Below are 21,990 nucleotides of genomic sequence, written 5' to 3' on the forward strand. Positions count from 1 at the left end.
TTAGCTGAAAATGAGATGTGATCATTGATAGATTGCTTATATCAGTTTAAATCTAGCAGCAATAACAAAAGAAGTACAAATGATGGATATATAACACTAGTTTCTTTCTACACCACAGATCAGGATTTTGTGAATTATCCCCAGATTTCAGTACCTCCCCTCCAGCTTCTGTTCTGTCTCTTACAATAAAGATTTGCTTGCCAACTTCTTTGAACGGGGAAAGCAAGCCAAGTCAGTCCTGGAAGGGGTTGAGCTGTGTTTGTTTTGCTGTGTTTTGGGAAGCCCTCTTTTGAGATGTTTCAATGTGCTTGGTCCCCCTTAAGTCTCTTTATCTTTGTAGGGGGTCTCTGCCCTTTAGTTGATTCCTTGAGTAACCCTCCCAGAAGATCTGGGGCAGTTCAGGATGAAAGTGGAAAGGATCCTTTAGCAGCTTCTCACCCATTCAGAGAAGGGACTCTGTCTAAAGCTGGTGTTCTGCTGCAACTACAAAGTTGCGTTGTTTTCTGAAGTACCAGGTATTGATCATGGCTGGAAAGAGAAGAGCAGATTAAATGGATCCAATGAACTGATCTGGTACAGCAGGCTTTAAGCTCTTTGAAGCCTACGAGGGCATTTCCATTTCCAAACCACAAATTATTTCCAGAAACTGGGAAACAAGAGGAGGGAAACAAGAGGAAGGAAAGCTTGCACATGGCAAGCTCAACAGAGAAGAAAAATCCTTTGCAATGAAGTCATTGGACAGAAAGTAAACTGCCCACAAGCCCTTTTACCAGAAAAGTTTGGATCAAGAGTCCGATGAATAGGGGAATTATACATAACATGTAGTATATGAACAGTCAGGGCAATAAAGAGGCATTATCCATGGGCTGGTCTCAAAACTTCCACTGAACCCGTTAGTGCATGAGTCAGTCACAGAGAAGATGGGTCTATGTGGTCCCTGTTCCAGAGCTAGGTTAGAGGAAAGGTGGAACTTTTCACAGAAAATAGTTAACGCTTTGCTTTATCAGGCTTGCTAAACTTTGCTTAACTTGTGCAATGATTCCTGGCTCTTCCGTATGGCCTTCACCTTTGAGTACTACTGATTAACTAGTACCTAGTTTGCATACGATCTGAGTTCCTCTTACACTTTTCTCCTCTTTATCTAACGGAGTTGGTTATTTTAACCCTTTGACTGGGGACTTGGTGGCTGGTACCTTCTCTGAAAAGCTTTTTGCTAAGGAAGCAGGCAAGAGAGACTGAAGATCCTGGGGGTGAAAACCAAGTTCTTTTAAACTGTTAAGGCTCTGAATTCTTTGTGTTGCAGTAGCCTCTTGTAGGCATAATCCAGCTGGGGGGGGGAGGCGGGCAACTCTATGAGGCACAGGACCAGCATGTAACGAGAGGGCTGCTCCTGCCCTAAACAACTTGCAGCCTGAATAGAAAACACAAAGAATGGGAGGAAAACTAGAGGCACAAAGAAAAGCAATGACTTGGCCAAGATTGAGCAGTAAATCAGTGGCAGAACTTCGAAGAGTTCCCTTGAGTCCTAATCTAGTGACCTTTCTAGTGGGGCAGGCTGCCTCTGGCTTTTCACTGAAGTGTGCAAAGCATTGGCTTTTGATTTGCAAATAGGTTAGAGCATACAGTATCTTATGCCAAAAACTTCAGCGCAAAGTTAACATTGCCTAATGGTGTCTCATATTGTTCCAGAATGCATAGTGGATAAATCCTCAGCAGGATATGAAAAATTAATGCAAATTTAAACTTCTGAAAAGTAGGAAGTTTAAAGGTTTGTGCTATACTGTCAAAATAACCTTAACTCTGTTCTCTTCCAGAATTACTGCTATACATGCTCATGCAGAGTGAATCTCAGAGGAAAATTCAAGAAACAAGGCACATGAAAACATGCAGTACAGACTAATCTTGTCTTACAGCAAGAGAGATGGAACAGACAGCAGTGTCTGTTCATACAGCTTCCTATAAGTTCCTAGGCTTTAAAGCCAGTAAGCCTTTGCTAGACTGTCTGACCTTATACCAACCTTTAGACTTTTTTTAAATCGCGTGTATTGAGCCAGATACACTGAGGTTGCCCACAGCATCTTCAACAAAGGCACAAGTTCAGATCCTGAGTGCAGTAGTTTCAGACAGACAAACTATTGTCCGGTTGTTTTCAGGGGGTCTTGGCTCTGGTCCTCCCCTGCACGAACTGGCTTGCTAACCTTGGCATGCTCAACAGCGAAGATGCATTTTGGGATTCCGAAGCATGCTGGTTTAGAAGTACTTAGAATAGTCCACCTAAAACCAGAAAGTGATGCTTGGTATTATCTATAGCTGAGCTGAGATTCCTCTAATATCTGGATGACTCTAATGCCCATTTTACTTTGGGGGAAAAGGGTCTAGCAGTGCCACAAATTGGTTGCAGTTTAGAGAATAGTTTGCCTTTTCAGGCATTATGCTCCCTCCCCATCTATCAGCAAGGTGTTTACCAAAACCAAATCACTATATATATTTAGTCATGATGATTTCCCATGGACAGAAAGGGCTAGCAGGGGTCTTTAGACCCAGCAGCACCTGCAGGGATGTTCTCAGTAGATGGCTGCAGGGCGGTGCGGAACTGGGTGGAGGGCTCTCACGTGTCCCTTGGACTTTGCTGAAAGCACTGAAGCATGTGCCTCAGCTCTTCGCTTGGCAACTTTGCCTCTCTTATTCTGCTTGTAAGCAGTTTGGGCATGGTCTGGTGCTACAGGTAAGAGTAAGATGCTGAAGTGTAATATGATAGTAGAAGCCCTGTTTCCTGGTTTTACTGAGTTAGGTCTAGAAGGATGAAAATTCTGTTTTTCCATCTGCAGCACATCTAACTTGTTATCAGCTAAGAAATGGGCTGGGTAGGGAGAGCTCAGGCTTTTGTGTTACTTAATCACGTTTGATACTACAGCTAGGTGAGATGTCGGCAGGGAATTTATTACATGTCTTTTCCCTGTATGTATTCAGGTGCTTTGAGGAACTTCCCAAATTTACCCACCACGCGTCACTCAGTTGAATCATTCCTCCAGGTGAATTTCAGCCCCAGATTAATAACAACTTGAGTGCAAACATGATTCACTCATTTTGACTGCATGCCAAAAGCCTTGTGTCCTTCTCTTGCCTGGAGGAGGGCAGCTGTTTTTATCTTTCTTAAAAAGAAGAGTGAGTAAGGGAAAGGAAATAACGTACAGTGTATGGCAATTGTGAGTTACTTGTGTAATGAACAATGTCTTTGCAATGCTACCAAGTCACTGGGACTAAAACCCAGGCGCCAAAGGGAAAGTGACTGAAAGGGGACACCCACACAGCCTACCCATCTGGAACTGCCCCATCTAGTCCTCATCCTTTGCATCTCAGGACTTTTCAGTCATGACATGGTTTCATTGTCTCCATCCCGTGGTGATGCAACATGTCTATCTCTTAGTGGGAACTGAGGCACAGGCTAGATGAATGTCTTGCCCCGTATTTAGCTGGAGCCAGGCTCCAAGTCATTTATAATGTTTTCTTCACTGCCACTAGGCACATTTCCCTGAGTAACTTTTTTTTTTCTCTCTCTCCAGGGTAGGAGGAGGCTTCCTAATGTGTCGCGGTATCTGTAAGGGATACGGATACCCATTTCTGCTTGGTCCCCATACTGTTATTTCCTAGAAGCTAAATATCTGTCTATGCCCTATTCTTTGCATTCTTCCCTACATACCCGCTGCCAGCTACTGTCAGACCCAAAATACTGCACTGCTTGGACATTTGGTCTTATGTAATATGGCATTTATGTTCTTATGAAGTTTGGGAGGTTTCCTGTTTTTCATTATGGTCTCCACTGAGCAGGCAACATGCAAAATGATCCCAGCAAATTTGGTGGGTTTGCTGAATGTCTCTTAAACGCTTTCTCCTACATGCAGTCCTGCCTTCAGTGAGGCTGACAGTTGACTGAGCTCTCTACCACCCACCCAAAAGGTCTTTACCTTTCGTATGTTGCATGTTCACCATAAGGCTACTAGTCCCACTAGTGTAAGTAAGGGTTGTGCAAGTGAACCATGTCAGACCCTGAAATCCTGATTGTTTTTAATGGCCAAAGGAGCTGCTGCAATAAGAACCTGATCTTCCATGTAAGACGGGCCTCAAAATTTCTTCTGCTAATTGTTGCTTCTGTCCCAGCCACTTTTAGTTGTGGTTGAGAAGGTATGTGGATACCTCCTCAGCAATGGCCAGAAGGGTTGATATGGGCCTTTATCACAGAAAAGGGTAGTGAAGGGAAGAGGCATGCAGTGAAGCTGAAGTGATGCAGCAGTGGCCTTTTGACAGGGATGCGGTTTTCAGAATGTCTCCTTCTATTTCTGGCAGAAGATGTCAGGGCAAATGAATCCTGGAAGCCCTCAAGTGCAAGTCTGGATATGTTCTGTCTCCATTTACCAGCTCTGCTGAAGGAGAAATGACTGCCATGCCACTGTCCCATCACTCAGCAGCTATCTGGCAAACTCTCCCTTACATCAGCACTGCAGCTGCCTTGCGTGCTATCTGTTGACTATTTTCTTTTCCTCAACCTTTATGCCCTGAACTGACCAGTTTTTAGAATTTACAGGGTAAGTGTCAGACATCCCATTGAGAACTGAACACTGATGAAAAAATGCTGGAAAGCTGATGGAAATTGCTAGAAAGCAGCATTATTTATCCACTGGAAAAGTATACTACATACATTGTCAGAGCAAGCACCACATCTCCTGGCTTCCCTATTGTCCTCCAAGCCTCTGCTGAATTTGATGCTTGTTCAAGGTCAACCAGCCACTTTTGTCTCCTGGCTCTGTGCTGTATCCTCTTGCTTTTGGAGATTTTCTGCAGCAGGACCAGCCAGCTTCAGGAAAGAAGGGATAAACCTCCCTTGTTGGCACAATTGTTTTTGCTCAGGTTCAGTTCAAATCTTCTCTCTTTCCCCCATCAACACTCTTGGGCTCACCAGTTTCTTTGGGGTAACTGACACCCTCAAGTCCAACCAGTTTGAGGGATGAGCAAGGTCAGAATTTTATTTTAGTGCATCTCTCACCTTGAAAAGTGTTAAAAAATCATGAAATAATTGCTAGAGTTGGTTGGAAAATTTATTTTACATGTTTTTTTTCTGCCACAAAGGCAAATATGTTCAAACTGAAATGGTGGGAAATGGGATGGTTTCACCTGATTTTCCAGCTTACACAAAGGTTATAAGTCTTCTAAAACCACCCCACCCCACCCCCCCCCGCTTTTATTTTTAATGATTAGAGGTTTGATGTTATTTTACATTAAAATAACATTAACCAAACCTAATTTTTACTAGATAAAAGAAATTAAACAAAGAGAAAAAGGTCAAAATCAAATATTTGAAGATTATTTTTATGTATGCCAATTTTTGTTTTGCTTTGATTTATTTTTGTTTTTTTTTCTGGTGGTCTGTGAACATTTTTGAGATTTTCTTCCAGTTTTATTTCTGATGTAGAGAGGAAAATCAGTTGAAATTTCAAAAGCTTTTATGAGAAGGGGAAAGTCTTCCCTGCCAAGCTCTAGCTGTGGCTTGAATACATCTTAAAACACTGACTGTAAAAAACTGTGATCTGATTTACCAGAGAGGGTTTTCTTATGTTGCTGCACCTCTGTGTAACCTCTGAAGAGTAAATAGCAGGCAGCTATTGCTGATGGTTTCCACTTGCACCAGCTCTTAAACTTCTCTAAGATAGAGTATATTGTATTTTGGAGATGGAGATGTGTTAGAGTCAGCCAGGAGGATTTGTAAACAGAATTATGAGAAATGGGAGTCAATGAATAGGAATGATGATATGTAGGAAAGGATTGGGAAATACGAAGTTAGGGATGACTCAGTGTGAAGGTCCGCACCAAGCAATCGCCTGTGACGAGCAGCAAATGTACATGAGAGCTTCAAAGCAGAGGAGCACTGAGTCTCCAATGCAGACTGTGTGAAAACCTCTAGAGGTTTGTAGCTCAGGGACTTTTTGAACCAGGAGCTTCACCTTTTTGTTTAAAGACATGGCTAGGAAATATCAAAATGCAGTGTGAATACAAATAAGAATCTAATAATTGTGACTTTTTCAAAAGCAAGTGGAACTGCTCACTGGGGCTAATGGAAAAGATCATGTAGCACTTTGGTTTTTAGACCATCTTTCTTTTCACCACCTTTTCCTAGCCACAGTTTTCCCTCTCGACCAAGCATGCCAGACCTGTAGTTTTGAATTTTGTCTGAAAAATGGGTTGTTTTGAGTAAACCTTCACCCCTTCTTCCACTGAAGTTTCTATGAAAAAATATAAATCTCAAACTGCAGCTAAAATCTTTTATTCTGCCCCGCTTTTAACCTTATCTCTACTCTCTTTCTAGCGGGTAGGTAATCAGAGAGATGAAACACAGCGTGGCTTTGTCCCTGAAGAACATCATCTGCTCTTTCTTCTCCCGCACATAAATCTCACTGGTGTACCTTGCCCTTTACGATGTGGTAAGACTGAGTGACCAGCATACACTTAGCAGAGGAGATGGCGAGGTTTTAAGTACAGATAGTTTCCAAATGACCCCAGAGAAGTGCACATATCATGTTGTTAACAACCATATTCTGCATGGCAGTGATCCAGGGCCCTGTAATTAGATATGAATATTACAGTTGGCTTCAAAACACTATAGAAATTAGAAATTGCTGTCTGTTGGGGAATTAGAGCATCATTTTATTGGACAGGGGAGAGCAGATTGGTGGTGGGCTCGTTTCATGTTTTTGTATTTCAGGCAGTTTGCCTGCTTGAGAGGAAGCTATTTATTGATCCCTGCCTGCGAGGGTTAATAAATCTCTGTTCAGATTGGTTCAAACTCTGGCCAGGTCAATCTGAGGCAGATAACTGCTTCTTAACTAGAGGCACTCTGCGAACCAGCTGGGGGAAGCTGCCCAGCTTCTATTGGTCTGCAATAAGAAACTGGGGGTGTGCAGACCCTTGACCTTCTTTCGAGCCTCTGGTGTTTGGGTAGTTTGGATTTAATGTATAGAGAGTCCTTTTTTTTTTTTTATGATATGGCATTGAGGTCAGCAGCATTTTTTCCCATCCCTTCACATTTCCCATTATTCATGCATGCCACCTTCAGTGGGGGGAAGCGTCTGCTTGGCAAACAGGCTGGTTTCATTACCCAGTCTCCTCCCCTTGCCTCCTGAAGGACATCTTCATTAGGAGCCTCTGTGTGTGGAAATCGGCTTATGCTCCACACAATATGCAAAAGCCCCCTGGAAGGATTTTATGAGAGGTCACACGCTCAAGCCTGTCTGTCACTGGCCACCCAGGGGTGGCCACCCCACCCTCTTGCCTCCCTGGGACTTGCCCTTTGATTCCTCACCCTGAGCAGCAAATGCCTCTGCTTCAATAGATGTAATTTCCAATTGTCTCCATGAGCTTTGGAAGTCTCTCTATCACACCCTGAACAAATATGCCTTTTTTTTTCTTTTTTATTTGTTCTCTGAACTCGCTGCTGAATAATCGGTTCTTTCCCCACTGCCATGCTTCTGCTCTAATCAAGGACAGATTCTTGTGAAAATAGATTGGTCTTTCCCCCACCCACTGTGTGTGTACGTCTGTTTTTTTAAAAAATAATTTCCTAGAACTGGTAGATCTGGCTGGCCCCTGGGTCTCTGCTGGTGCAGGAGGGTTAAAGGGAGAGCTGGGTGGCCTGTTTGCTCTCAATTTTAACCATTTCATCATTTGCAGTGAAAACCCTTTCCCCTACTCCCATTCCTCAAAAGGGTCACTCTCGGTGCACGTGGTGTAGAAAGCTCCACTGAAACGTAATCAGCAGCACTGGGCTTAGGTAATGCCTCCTATCAGCCCTGTCAGGCAGCCCTGGACTGTGGGTGGATCCCAAGAGATGCTGGATGCATCCTGTTGGGTGCTGAGTGCCCTGAGCTCTCACTGGTGATCCCAGGTCTTGAGGTTCTAGGTTGTGTGCACACCCCGAAGGCCTGAAGCTCCTGATGATGCGTTTCATCATTGAGGACATCACCTTCCCTGGGCTTCTCAGGTTCCCTAGCTTCTTGCTACGTGCAGAAAGGACCAATTCTCACCTTCCCGCAAGGGTCCTGGGTGCCTGGCAGTGAGACAGCAGGGCCAGATGCAAACCTCACATCCAGAGGAAGGTGAACTGCAAAACCTGAGGAGGGCACTAGAGAAGTGCAGAAACGTCGAGCAGCCAGTGCATGTGGCTGCCATCTGCAGAGCCCCCAGTTCCTGGTGCTGGGCTTTTCCTCGGAGAGTGAGGTGAAAGGGGGGGGGGGGGGGTCTCAGACTCCTTTTTGAGCAGCTAAGGTCTTATCAACACTTTCCTCCCCGTCTGATCCATGATTACTGAGCCTTCATGTGTACACACTGGATGTATGTGCATATAAAAATATATGGCTGTATAATTAGAACCAGCCAAGAATATTTGGTTGAAATGGTGGTGGAGAGGGGGATTCAGGGGTGTCCAAATATACTGATCCGTTAAGAGCCAGAGCTCTTCATGGAAAGTGTCAGGTTTGATGAATTTCCCACAGAAAAAAAAAAGGAAAAAGAAAAAGAAGAGGTTTTGACATATTTTAAACATTCCAATGCAGCATTTTTAAACCATCACCTCCCAGTCTCACTTTTTCTCTGCTCACAGAGCTTTTTGAGATCATTCTGAACCAGGAAGAACAGGGATTTGAAGTATGGCCAATGTCCTAAACACCAGCTAAACAGCATCATTCAGTCCCTCTCTCTCCTTTCTCCCAAGAAATGCTTCCTGATAAAAGCAGTTGAAGACGAAATGTTCCATGTTTCGGGGCAGGGACATGTCAGCTTCAGGCAAATGGTATATTTGACTAAAGGAGGCAACAGCCACCCATAATTAAAATGTTTCCATTGCATGTGCACTTCAATGACTCTTCCCATCCCCAAGATGCACCTATCATCCTGCCTTAGAGCAGCTCTTTGGTTGAGTCCCTTCACTGAACTGGTCTTTCCTTAGTTTCTGCATTTCCCTGCATCTTTCTGTCTTCCCAGAAAGCTCCCTGCCTTTCTTAGTGGCACAGAACCTCAGCCTTGCCATGGGAAAAGGAGGCTGGAGGGATGACTGAGCTCGCAAAGGCAGAGATGAGCAAACAGTAGGAAATGTGGCAAACCCATGCAGTTTCAAGAATCTTTTGGGAATTAGGACCCACTTGCCTGGAGCATCTAAGCCATTTATTAGGACCATATCCATTTTGGGGAGGGGGGGTGGTGGGTAGTGTCAGCCACGTGGCTGGCGCTTTTGCCCAAGCTATTATTCATGCTTGTCTAGGTAGAAAGCCTTTGTGTGGGAGCACAGATCCTCAAAGGTTTGGCTTGACTGGAGAATCAAATGCCTAAATACCTTTGAGGATAGCAGCCTTAGTCATTACGTCCACTACATCCACAGCCAGCTTTAAATCCACTCTGGAGAGCTTACAAATGCTTCTTTATAAGCTTTTCAAGCTGGATTTTGACCCCAGCTGGCTTCCTCCTGTGTCGGCAGCACCCTTCTTCCTCCAAACCTTGGAGCAAAGTGCTCACCTGAGCTGCTGTTTCAGTGGGTCATTGCAGGATGGGCTAAGTGGAGGTCGGCAGTGTGAGCTACAGCTGAATGAAAAGGTAATGTAAATGTCTATTCATATATAAACAATACATCGATAGCTTTATATGTTTCTATATGTTTAAATATGCATGCTATTCTCATCCTGGTGTTCCTATACCTTGAACTAGTTCACAGCTGGACTGAAGATAGGGGGAGAAATGATCCATTCCTGGTGTCAATCTGAGCTGGGTGACAGCACCTTGTCACTGTACCAACAACTACATCTGGGATCAGTGGGATGGAAACAGAACATCAATGTTTGCTCCCTTGGGACCTAGGAAAAGGCTTTCTCCTGTACATCACACAGGAGCTTCCATCTGCAAGGCCTCCTGCACCTTCTTTCCCACTGTCAGGTACAAGCTTCTGCTTAAGAACTCCAGATTTGATGCAGCCTGAATACATATTACTGTTCTTCTTTTTATTGTCCATCCATGTCCCCCTCAAAGCAAATAATAGCAAAAAAAGAAACAAAAATTCATGTAACAGATTCACTGTTAAAAGGAACTTATACTGTAGAGTATTCAGATACTAATGGAATACCTGTAAATGTTGATAATATTTCTCCAGTCTTTGGGGTATTTGGGATCAATGTTTGAATTTCTCTTTTTTATATATTGTGACAAATCTAAACCCAGAAGGAGGTCTGAGAATTGTTCTCGGTCATTCAAACAAGAACAAATCAAAGCACCCCATGAGGGTGCTTAGCTGAACCCCAGCAGAGCAGAACTTACCCCACCAGAGTGCAAACAGTGGTGACACTTCCAGAGGAGCCCAATCATTTAACTTCTGGTGGTTCCACGGCCCGGGGAGGCTCAGCATTGCAATGCCATCTAGTTGTGCCTCCACGCATCCCCCAGAACATCATCATTCCCTGTCCTACTTTTTTCTCCAACAAAACCTTTTCTATTCTTATTTTTCCTGCTCCTTGTCCTGGTTTTCTGCTTGCCTCTACATGTACATTCAGGGCTTATAGCTTTTTCTGGATGTTTTCTTGTAAACATATTTTTTGGCTGCAACCCACCCATTACGCACCCAAAGGATGATTGATTGGCAAATGTCTTCAAATCAACAGAAAAATCGACTGCTCTACTCTTTTATTTTCCTCTCCAGCAATCCCCCTGGACTTCCTTCTCTGCTGAGCCAGTGCTCAGGCTTGCCTGCTCCCCAGGGACACTTAGGGAAGCTTTAAGGATTCCCTGTATTGATTTTTAGGTCCCAGGAAGCCCTGGGAAGAAGAGGACTGTCGAAGTGCATTGCGCCTTATGGTGGGGCCATGCATTACTGCCCCAGAGCTCTCACGCGAGGTCCACGATGGAGCTGGCCATACCAAGGGCTGCGCAGCCATGCTGGTGACATGCACACAGGCATGCCAAAGAAACGTGCCATGACCACCTCTGTCTCCAAAGCAGGAGAGCATCCCCTGAGCCAGCAGGGGCAGCAGCTCCTGGCTGCTCAGGCAGCTGCACGAGCTGCACAGACCCTAATGCTTCTCATTTATTCACCTGCTTTTTTTTTTCCCTTTTCCTCCCTCCACCCTCTCGCAGACAGATTTCCCTCAGACAGGACCTCCCTGTGGCCGCCTCTGAGGGTGTTGTTCCCTCTGATGAGCTCTAGGCACAGCATAGGGGTGGGCTGGGGGCTGAGTCTGCCGGAAGGGCATTGCTTTGTACCTACCAGATGTGCTGAATTTCTCCCTCTGGCTCCTTCTGAGCAGCCCCCTGCTTCCTCTTGACCTTGCTGTAATTTAGATTCTCAGCCTTTTGCCAGTCCCTGCAGCTGATTTATTCTCCTGATGTTTAATGTTGGATTTGCCTCCTTGGAGGAAGGTTGTATCCACCTTGGAAATATTTGCAGAGCAGAACTTGTCTTTTTTTATTATTATTATTTATTTTTTGCTCACTCCTTGAGAGCAAACTTGTGTTATGGTATGTGGCTAGCCTGCAGTTCCTCAGCTAGCAAATTCTCTGATGGTCTTGTGTCTATGCGAGCATTTGCGTTCTGTCATTAAGCCTTTAGAGATCTTGCCAGCCATTGGTTTGGCACCCAGTCATTCTCAGCAGGACTGGTTGCCTGTATCCTGTATTTAGCTAATGCTCTGTCAACCACAGGGTGAAACTCAGCCAACAAGATCTCTATCAGCCTTTCAAGGACCAACAGTTCTGCCATGTGGACTGGAGTCCTGCACCCTGGGCTGATCTATTTATTAAAGCGCTCTGCCAATCAGTAGACCTTGTCAAAAATAATGTTTCCCCTTCTCCTCTCCCTCCTCCCTGGAAAATGTTGATGTGAGTGACAAAATGTTTGTTTTCATTGACTTATTCCATGGAAATTTACAGGTTCCATTGGAAAATGAAAGATATGTTTTCAGCTGTGGAAGATGTTTCACTTTAAGTCTTTTCAAATTTCCAATAAAAGGAAAAGAATTGAAAATTTTCAAGGAAAGGCATTAATCACATGGGTTTCACTGAAAGCAGAGCTTTCCAGCAAGACTGCTGTTTGCTTACTTTCACAGTGACTGAATGGTTTTCCTACCTCAAAGGTGCTCCTGCAGGATGGCTATAAGGTTTGCTGTGGCATACATTGCCATCTGCTTTCCTGGACAGTGTTGGTTGCAACAAAGCCAATCAGTTAATACAGATGTCCAGTCTTGCATTTTGACCACAATATCATCCTTTCTTGCTCATCTGAGCACATCTGGTCCTGCCTACCCCTTCCACCAAATCTTTCCTCATGTTACCCTTCTAGCCCTAAACACGCACATAGGAGAATGTCTTTATTTTCATCCAGGCCATGGGCTTCCCACTTTATGGACCAGAAACTGAGGCATTGAGTCATACCCAGCTCATTAGGTTCTGCTCTGCTGTACAAGCATGAGGGAAGGTGGAGAGGGTTGATCAGATAAAGCCTGGAAGCACTCCATTAGTGAGATGTGCTCACAAAGCCACTGTGATCACTGGAATTAAGCTTTAAAATATTCTGAGCAAATATTGTCTCAGTTCTGAGAATTGCCTTTGTGTGTGTGGGCATGCGTGCAAGTGCATGCGCCTGTTTTAGCCAGATGCTCTGGCTCAGCCTCCTTGAGTTTGGCAGAGGCTTCTTGGACCCTGTGGCTTCAGCAGAAGCTTGGACCTGTGGCCTCAGCACCTAGTGGCTTCCTCTGAGATGGTCTCCAGCTTGATGGGAGATATCAGGAAGTCATTTAATCATGCGGATGCTCTGGGAGCAGCTGCACTGGTAGGAGAAAGCTTTGGAAACCAAAGAGCCTTCCCCATACCTGTCAGCTGTGGGAGAGGCATGCTGCCTCTTGCCTGCCCTGCCCTGGAGGCACAAGTCTCCAGGACCAAATACCTCTTTCCTGGTTGTGTGTGATGCATGGCCTTTTGGCCACTGGGCTTCTTGTTGTCCCTTTAGGGCATATCCATCAGCTGTCTTCTGTCTTCCAGTACCTCTCTGAAGTAGCTTGACTCAAGAGACTGATCTTTACAAACCTGGGAGGAGAGGAACATGTACAGGCATTTCTGCTCCACGCTCATTTTATCCCAGCCCTGTACGAGCTGCCTTTGTGAGGGAAAGCAGTGGCATTCAGAATACCATCTGAAGCAGTAAGAGAACAGTAAAGACAGCACCTCTCACTGCATCTCTTTGTGCCTGACCACCCTCTTCTGTCTTTGCTGGCTGGTAACTTCGGGATTCATAACAAGGCAGCAGAGGTAGAGTGAGACACTGCAGACTGATGTCTGGGCAGAGCATGATACTGCAAACCCCCAGCCATCATACTGAACCAACAGGGAGAGAGCCACAGGGTCCGTAAAACAGACAATGACAACCAAATAGGCCAGAAGTAGAGCTGACCAAGCACATCTTCAGATTTCTACATCCTCTTCCAGTCTCATGTGACCATGTCCTTGTGACTGGTGCTGGGAAGGGGACACGAGAGTTGGGTTTTGTTAGTGCAAACCTTGGGGCAGTTGGTAGTTCACTTCAACACTTCTGTTGTGTCATGCACATAATTGCCAAAGAGCTGGTAGGGGAAATGCGCGAAGAGTGGGTTTTCTTTTAGAGAGTGCAGTCCTGTCAAAACTCCAAATGTCTTGAAACGTTTTTAGGATGAAAAGTTATGTTTCTTTTTTTAATCCTGAAATAACTTTTTATAATGTGGTGCATTACGTAATAAAAAATATAAAGTAAATACGTTCAACCAGACCTGACCTGATAAGAAAGCTTGGTGTGTTTTTTTCCCCCACAGAGATTTAAGTCATATTCAGGTTTTATCTGGTATTGAAGAGAAAATCCTTCTGATCTTCAGTGACTCCAGATTACAGTTCCTCACTTCCTTTTCTTGTGAAACTAAGTCTTGGTCCACCATGGAACTTAACTTAGTAGAAACGTTTTGTTTTAGGATGAAACCCTATTAATGCTGCATAACCATTCAGTTGGAGTCCTCTTACAAAAGCCTCAGTCCCCCAGCTGGAAAATAGGAAAAGTGCCATGCAGCTGACATGACTGATCACGCTCATGCAGGCCAAATCAAGCGTCATATCAGTGAGGAAGAGGAACAACCCTGTGCCTAGGGCAGCAGTCTGGGACATGAGATCTGGATTCTCTGTTTCCTGCAAACTATTCCTGTGGCCATGGCCCCATCACCTGAGATCATCCTCATTACATAGAAGTCCCCCATGGCCATTACTGCCTTGGTAATGGCTGTCAATGTGCTATTAGTACTGATTAATTGCACTATGTGCGCAAAACCCCAACCTGATGACGAAGGTAGGCAGAAGTGATGGAGGTGACTTGGTATTGCATACCAGCTCCTCAACAACAAGGAAATATGCAAGCCTGTTTCCTCTTGTATCCTATTTCATTATGAAAGCTCTGGGGGGAGCTAGGAGAAATGCAACGGTTGGAAGTCTGCAGGAAGCTCACCAGTCGAGGGGCTGGTGGGACACTAGACCTGGTGGACTTGGGAGTGAACAGGAGTAAACCCAGCAAGGGTTAGGTGAGGTGAGCAACTTTTATTTTTGAAGCAGCACAGAGAGAGGGGAAGAGGAAAGGACAGAACAGCTGTAAGGACATATTTGTTGCTGACTGGTCCAAAGGAATGTGTATAAACAGCTTTAGATGTATTTTCCTGAGCATGCTAAGTGTACTTGCTGCCTCCTCTAATTGGTCCTGCCTCAAGTTAGCCAGGACTAAGAGTTCCCATGGGAAGTACGCTTCACTGACTCAAACGGTCTGACAACTGGTGTCCCCAGTGCAACCTGTGTTACTGATTGCCCCCGAGCTGTCCTTTCTCACAGCCTCCTGCCAGAGTGCCCAGGGCAAGCTCATATTTGGCCCTGCCTTAGGGTCCACTGGCTAGATAGCTTTACCGCAGGGCAGCAGCAGGGCCTGGCTGGTACCAGCACTGGATCTGGCAGCACAGGTGTAAAAGGCTGCATCTCCCTCTGGGGAAGGCTGGTCCGTGTGGCTGAGGATGCTTGAATTTATTTCCTGAGCTGGTCACAAGCTCCTTGACTCAACCTGAGGAAGTTGCAGACAGAGGCTCCCGGAGCAGGGGCTGCACTTTCCTGATGGGCTGGTTCCTGCGCAGGCACCGACAACTGACACCAGCAAAGATGGTTTTGCATGTGCAAATGCGCCTGCACACAAAGTGATTGTTCCCAATATGCAGCCACTTTTTCTGAAGAGTTCAGTGCAAGCAGTCAGCAAAAGGAGGGAAAAAAAAAGAATAAACCAGTTTCTCATGGCAAAATGTCATTTTGATGGAACTGACATTTTTTGCAAAGCCAGTATAAATTTCAATGTTTTGTTTTGTTTGTTTAAAAAAAACAAACACAGAAAATGTCCAAATACGTAATATTGACATTTTCAGAACCAAATGTTTTGCTACTCCATCCTGGCACAGTTCTTAAAATTTGAATGAACTTTTTCATAAAAATACTACAAAGAGACTAAAGGAAATAACGATTTTTACATTCCTCTAAAGTACTGGGTCTTCCACAGATTTTATCTTTTTGCTCTGACTCAAGACTTGAGCCCATCCATCAAAGAGAAAATGAGTTGCCATTTTTGGGGAAATGCATGGTTTACTCCACTGGCTAAGCCAGTTAGTTGTGAAAATGTTTCCAAAGAGCCATACCTGTGTTTGGTGATCTTTCAGGCAGCCAGCATCCTCCTGCAAGCTGAGCTGTGCATAAGCCTGTAAAATGCATCCTTGATAGGGTATCGGCACTGTTGGCCTCCCTCACAGGGAGCATCAAGGCAGAGGCGGGGTACAACACAGGTTATCACCTCACGTCCAAAGGCAAGATAAAGTGAAAATTGAATCAAGCCACTGGACTTTTAAGAATTGCTCTCTTTGAAGGTGCTCAAGTGCAGGAAATGTTGTGGAAGGGAGGAATTAGGGGGGAGCTGCTGGATGCAGAGTGGTACAAAAGCATAGCATGGGGTCTGCTGCTGCCTTGCATGCTGCCAGACTGTGGGGCCAGCAGAAAGTGCTGATAGGAAGCACTGGTATGACTCTGACCGGTTTTGAACTCCTGTGTTAATACTGACTATAAGTATTGATTAGGATTGCAATTCTCCATCATCCATTATATTGCTTTGCATATACAAATAGAACCAAGAGGGAGTGAAAAACTGAGCAGTGGGTTTGCATTTGGTGACCCTAATTAAGCTGGGTTTGGGAGCTCCAGCAAGGCTTGGTTCGCAGTCGTGCTGATCCTCTGGTTTTCCTTCTGTTTCACTCCCATCTTTCCTTCAAAGCTCTCTTTCCTTCAGTGTTTTCTGAGTCCCACCAGCCTCTGACGTGTCAAACACAGCTCTCAGGACCTGGCGGCAGAGCCTCCCCACGTGCCCAGGAGCTGATGCAAGTCACACCCGTCATTCGGCAGAAAATGTTGCAATAGGGTAATGAGGAAATTTACGCAGGACCACTGAAGGGAATCAGTGACAAAGAAAGGCAGAAAAATCAGCCCCAGAAGAGATCAGGTTATCTCCCACCAGAAAGGTTGACCTTCAGGAAGCGTGGTGGGTCGAGCACCAGGAAGACACAGTGTCACACATGACACATGTGCTGACCCTCCAAGAGCTGTTTTTATTTCATGTGGTGCTCTGAGCCCTGAAGACCCCCTGTTTGGTCCCTCAGGGCACGTTAGCAGGGGTTGCTGCCACAGTTCCAAAGAAGTCAGATTTTAAAGCTGGCTGACGGGACTACAAAAGCCTTGAGTATAGTCATCTGCTTTTGATTTCTTCTTCCTTGAGCTATTCCCCACAATGCTTTTTTCTCCCTTTCTATCCATCCCATGACATCTCTCCCCCCTCTCCTCCTGAGGCCCCCACCAGCCCCAACTCCACCCATTCTCTGAGTGTCCCAGTTAGGAAGCAAAGAGGTAACTACGTGCCAGCTAGTACCTTCTTATCTAGTCACAGTATGTTCCCCTAAGAGAATTTTTGGCCTGGGATTGTGTGTGTGTGTGTTTTTATATGCTTTATTTTTATCACAGAAGGGATAGACAGTACATTATGTCTTCAGTCCAGGAGGTTACACATTAGATAACAGACAGGCAGATATACTACAACTGCTCCAGCCTGTGGAGTTATGTTCCTGAGATAGTACAGGGAATGTAACAGGTAAACTGCTTCCAACCCCCCACATTCAGGCAGTGGATTTTCTGTCAACAAAACCAGATCCAAGCAGAGATTTCAATGTTGATGCTCCTGCAGCCAGAGAATAAAGTCCACAGTGCTCCCTCCATCTCGGTCATGCTTGTACCTCCTCACCAGTCCCAGCCTCCCATCTCCGCTGTCCCATCTGCTCTTCCTCTGGCTTCATCCTCATGTTTCTCTGTCAGTTTCTGATCTGGACACGTGGTACAGTTCAGCGATCATCTTGGACTCCTCCAAGAATACAGCTAGATTCAAAAGAGAATGGGGGGGAGGAGGGAATGCAGGAAACGGTGGCATCAACAACTTCATGATAGGAAATGCTAACTAAAGTGGGGAAAGGGGAATTTTAAAATATTATATTAACAGCTAGGATTGGAGATGGTTTATCTGTGGCTGCTGCTTGCACCTTTCTTAAACTGTCTGGGCTAGTTATAATGCTGTAGACTGAATGATAGTTTTTAAAGGGTTAAGGGTGAGGCACAGTATGGTGATTCCTTTTTTTCTGCCATTGCAAGAACAGTGTCCTTACCACACTGTGTCAGGCTCCAGCAAGCATCCAGGATCTGGTTCACCAGTCTCACCACCCATCACAAAGCTCAGAGGCACCTGGCCACTTCCAGCATCTTTAGTCTGGTAAGGGAGATGTTGCAGAGCCTTTGAATCATCCGGCAAATTTGTGCCTGCCCTCACCTCCCTTCAGACCTTTGTCTCACATTGTGAAGATTAACAGCATATTGCAGCATCACCATGCTGCTGTGGGGATGGTGGTGCTGGGTTTATTTTCTCAGGAGAAACAGATAAAGGTGGCACCAGCTACTACCCAGCACTAAAGCTAAATCAGTAAATTTATTATTCTTTTAAACCTGACAGACGTGACAGGGGATGTTTGGGGTTTTGATCCAAAGCTTAGCAAAGCCCGTGACCTCTGTATCAGCCTGACAATGAGCAATTGTGGCTGTGCTGCTCCAGCATCCATCAAATGCAATGATTAAGTGGTTGATGGCACCTGAGAGATAAAAGTCACTGTAACTAAACATTGTCACAAGATTTATGTCTCCCACTTAGAGAATATTGTCTTAACTTAGGCTTTAGTTTTTGGGTGTTTCCATGGTGGTCTCAACCTAGTGTCTGCATCCTTTGCAAGTATTACCCAGACTTTAATATATCTTTCTGGCTTACCTGTGAGATAAAAGCAAGCTATCATCCTAATTTCATAGTGGGGGAAATAAAGTACCAAGAGATTATCCATAAAGCATAATCACTCATTTTGATACCTAGCATGAGTCATGTAAATCTCCAGTGCTCTGCGTAATGGGGCTGGAGGACACCTTTGCATTTGCTTTTACAGAGATACTGCCTTGGAGGTCATGCCGGCAAGCCTAGCTCTGGTTGCCTGGGATTATTCATGTTGCCTGGACAAAATGGTCCTTTCCCTTTGGTACAAGAGGCACTTCAGTAATGAAAAGCCTTGCCCATTCCCAAATGAGCTAGCTGCTTGAGCTCAGAGACCAAGAGTACGTTATTAGCAAAGAAATGTCAAAATTGGCGTGGTCTGGAGCAACAAAAGACATGTGAAGCCTCAGAAAGCTTGGCTTGCACATGTAAGAAAGAGGTAGCATTGGGTCTGGTAAATCCAAATGATCCCTCTCATCCTAGGGAGATCAGCTCTGCATACTGAGTGTGTGCTGAGAAGTTGCTGCAGTGAAAACAGAGCTGGTGTTCCCAGGGCTGGGGACAGAAATGCTGGAGCTGCCTGGGGTGAATGGTTCCCAGAAGGTTTTGGTGAATGCTGAAGGGGCCCACAACCCATCAAGAGGTAGATGGGAAAGACAGACAAACAAACTGATCTTTTTGATGCCCCCTTACTGCAGAAATCCCCTTTTCTGGCTCAGCTTTTGGCATGGCTTCTTGCTGACTGATGAGCAGCTTGGACACCAGAACATATTCATGGCAAAAATGAAGTTCTCAGCAATGACTTCTGCCACTCTTAAGGCCCGATAACTAGTCAGAAGTTGAGATCATGCAAGTCCCCCAGCCCCCCCAAACCTTCCCCTCTCCCGGGCTGGCTCCTCCCCATGCACAGTGCAGGAAGTTGCTGGGACAGCACCCATGCTGCCCGTACGCTCTTCCCCTCCTGTGCTTTGCAGCACTAGGACTGTCAAAGTCGGCACATTTCTGAGGCTGAGCTTCTCACAGTGGCTTTGGGAGCAGGTTATTCTGCCTGCCTTTAGCTTGCTTTTTTATTTTCCATGTCTCCCAGCTGCTCTGCATGGCCAGGAGCAGGGCTGGGATGTGCTTCTCCCAGTGGGCATGGTGGGCATGGGTCCCTGCTCTGCTGTACAAGCAATAATTAATTGCTGTCCTCAGTGAGGAGTCCCTGTGCCAGCAGTAATCAGCACAGGCCTGGAAGTGAGTGGCAGAGAGCTGCATACTCCGCACTGGCACAACTGTGTCAACAAAGTTATGGCATTGACCATGGCTTTAGTACATGGGTGTTGGGAAGCAGATAGTCTCTGCGATTAGGGTTCCACACAGGTTTTTGTACCCCCATCATTGCAGGGCTGACCGGGTGTGTGCTTGGGCAGGGGTCTGTGACCCAGAGGGTGCTCCCCTCAACTGGGGTGTCAGGCAGGGTAGCAGAAGTGCTTTTGTTCCAGCTAAGCTGTATCGGAAATTTGTTTTCTTTTCATCCTCTGTCTAGTTTTTGGCTCTGAACTCAGTGCCCAAGACACACAAGTCAAAAGTCCAGCGGGCCAAGATAGCTGTGTCTTTATGGGAACTGTGCAAACAGGAGCAGGTGGGGAGGGAAGAGGAGCCAAACAGTGGGGTCTCCCCTCTTGCTGCCCAATATTTTTGGTGATCTTTATGTGCCTGTCCCTGACTACTTTCAGTGATGTCCATGGTTGCTAGGGCTGAGCTGCAGCTCCCTTGTTTAAGCCAGATCTCCTCTATCCACTCCATTTGACTAATTCTCCACTTGATAAATCCATCATTTGCAGTGACAGAAGACAGGCCAGGGAGCATCACTGTGGTCTGCGATGCAGCACACTCCTGCATGTTTCCAGGCTAAGGTAATGTCACTACATCTCCCAGCATCTGTGCAGCAAATGGAATCAGAGTCCTCTGAGGGGATGGGCTGAGGAGACAGCCTGCCCACCAACTCAGCCCTGCAACAGAATGCAGTCCCAGGACCAGCTGCAACCACACAAATAAAAACCCAAAGACTGATAAAGATTTTGCAGACAGAAGACATTTGGAAATTCTGATGAAAAAAGCATTTGACAGTTTGCAAGTTAGAGGTAGTAATTATCTATTTTGCCTGTGTGACTTTTTCAGCAAGATGGGCAATGATATCACATGACTGATGGGATTTTCGCACTCTGTCCCATGCTCTTATTTTCACCATCTCCCACCTCTTATCCCAGTCACTCAGGAGCTGCTCCAGTGTTCACATGTTTAAATGGACAAGAATACAGATCAGTTGGACCTGGAAAATCAAGCCTTTTGTGTTTAATATATTTCCACCTCTGAGGCAAGGCATTGATACTGGCTGAAAGCAAATGCTTCCAAATGGTGTCTCATCACTTACACTTCTCCAAAGAGTCTCCTACCCCCTGTCTTAGTGCTTTGTGTGTCTGGACTTACTTCAGGTACCGAGCAGAGATTGAACTTGCAGCAGTGCACAAAGTATTACATTCAGTGAACCAGAAATAAAACCGAAAAAACATTCTGAGAAGTTCCCTGAACATTCTTAAAATAGATTTTTCCATCTTTTAGGGTCGCATACAGAACCCTGCTTGATTAGGTCTGGGAATCTGTTGTTAATTTGCTCATTAGAAGGTGTTTTTAAAGTGGCTTTCAGCACTCATGAGTTTTGTGCTCTTTCTAAAACTCTCACTAAACTTCCAGTAGCAAACTCCAGGAGAGGGGAATCAAGCACTTGGTATGTCCCCTCAATCCCCTAAAATCAACCCTAACCTTCCCCAGCTCCCTTCTCTCAATATCGTGCCAAGGCAAAGATCAAACATGTGCATCCCCAAATCGGCCATGATTGAGAAGCCCTGGGTGGAATAGATCTGAATGACTTTTACTTATCTATCCCGGGAATGTATCCTACTGCCTCTGACAGTTTGCATGAGCACCAGCAAAGAGTCCTATGCAAGTGACGCATGCAGAGGAGCAATGTGGCTGGGAGTGCAGTGGGGAATGCCAAGGATGCCACAACAGGAAGCATGGAGACATAACAGATCCAAGTGGGGTAACTGAGTCAGATGGAGCAGGAATGTGATTAAATTACCCCTGCGGGATTTGGCTGAGATGCCAAGGCATGCTGAGCTCATTCCCCATCAGAGGGAGGAAGTGAGCAGAGCAGGTCTAGCTGTTTATGTTTTGTTTTATCAGATAGGACCAAGCAGCAGCAGCAGCAGCAAATGTTGCGGTTTGGGGAAAGACGTATTTCAGCTCATTTCCCAGTTCCTTCTGTGTCCCAAAGTACAGCTAGTGGAGGAAGAGCGAGCAAATGAAAGTCTCACTGGGTCTGCTAGTGTAGGAGATTGAGCCACCTGCAGAGTTTTGCCAGGAAGCCAGCAAACACTGGAGGGGCAGATCCTGTGCATCCCAAAGCAGTGGCCATTGCCTTGCCAGGTGCACATGGAGCCACCTCTGAAGGAGCTGCATATGGCTTTAGGTTTGCATATGCTTGCCCC

The 21,990-nt window shown here is 45.6% G+C and overlaps 2 long non-coding RNA genes across 2 annotated transcripts in view; both read left to right on the plus strand.

The window, feature by feature from the left end:
• LOC134158915 (uncharacterized) overlaps nt 1-5,207 on the plus strand; it is a 32,516-nt gene extending 27,309 nt beyond the window's left edge. Inside the window, exons 2-3 of the long non-coding RNA XR_009962951.1 lie at nt 2,971-3,032; nt 3,564-5,207. This is a non-coding gene — a long non-coding RNA (uncharacterized LOC134158915). The remainder of the gene's footprint in view (nt 1-2,970; nt 3,033-3,563) is intronic.
• A 4,305-nt stretch (nt 5,208-9,512) lies between these two features.
• Nucleotides 9,513-19,232, plus strand: LOC134158916 (uncharacterized). Its single transcript, XR_009962952.1, has 3 exons — nt 9,513-9,633; nt 16,382-16,525; nt 19,156-19,232. It is a non-coding gene; the product is annotated as an uncharacterized LOC134158916 (long non-coding RNA).
• The last annotated feature ends 2,758 nt before the right edge of the window (nt 19,233-21,990 follow it).

Source organism: Pezoporus occidentalis, unplaced genomic scaffold, assembly GCF_034315485.1.
Source record: "Pezoporus occidentalis ecotype Australia unplaced genomic scaffold, CSIRO_AGI_Poc_V1 ctg137, whole genome shotgun sequence".
In the NCBI taxonomy this organism is placed as follows: Eukaryota; Metazoa; Chordata; class Aves; order Psittaciformes; family Psittacidae; genus Pezoporus; species Pezoporus occidentalis.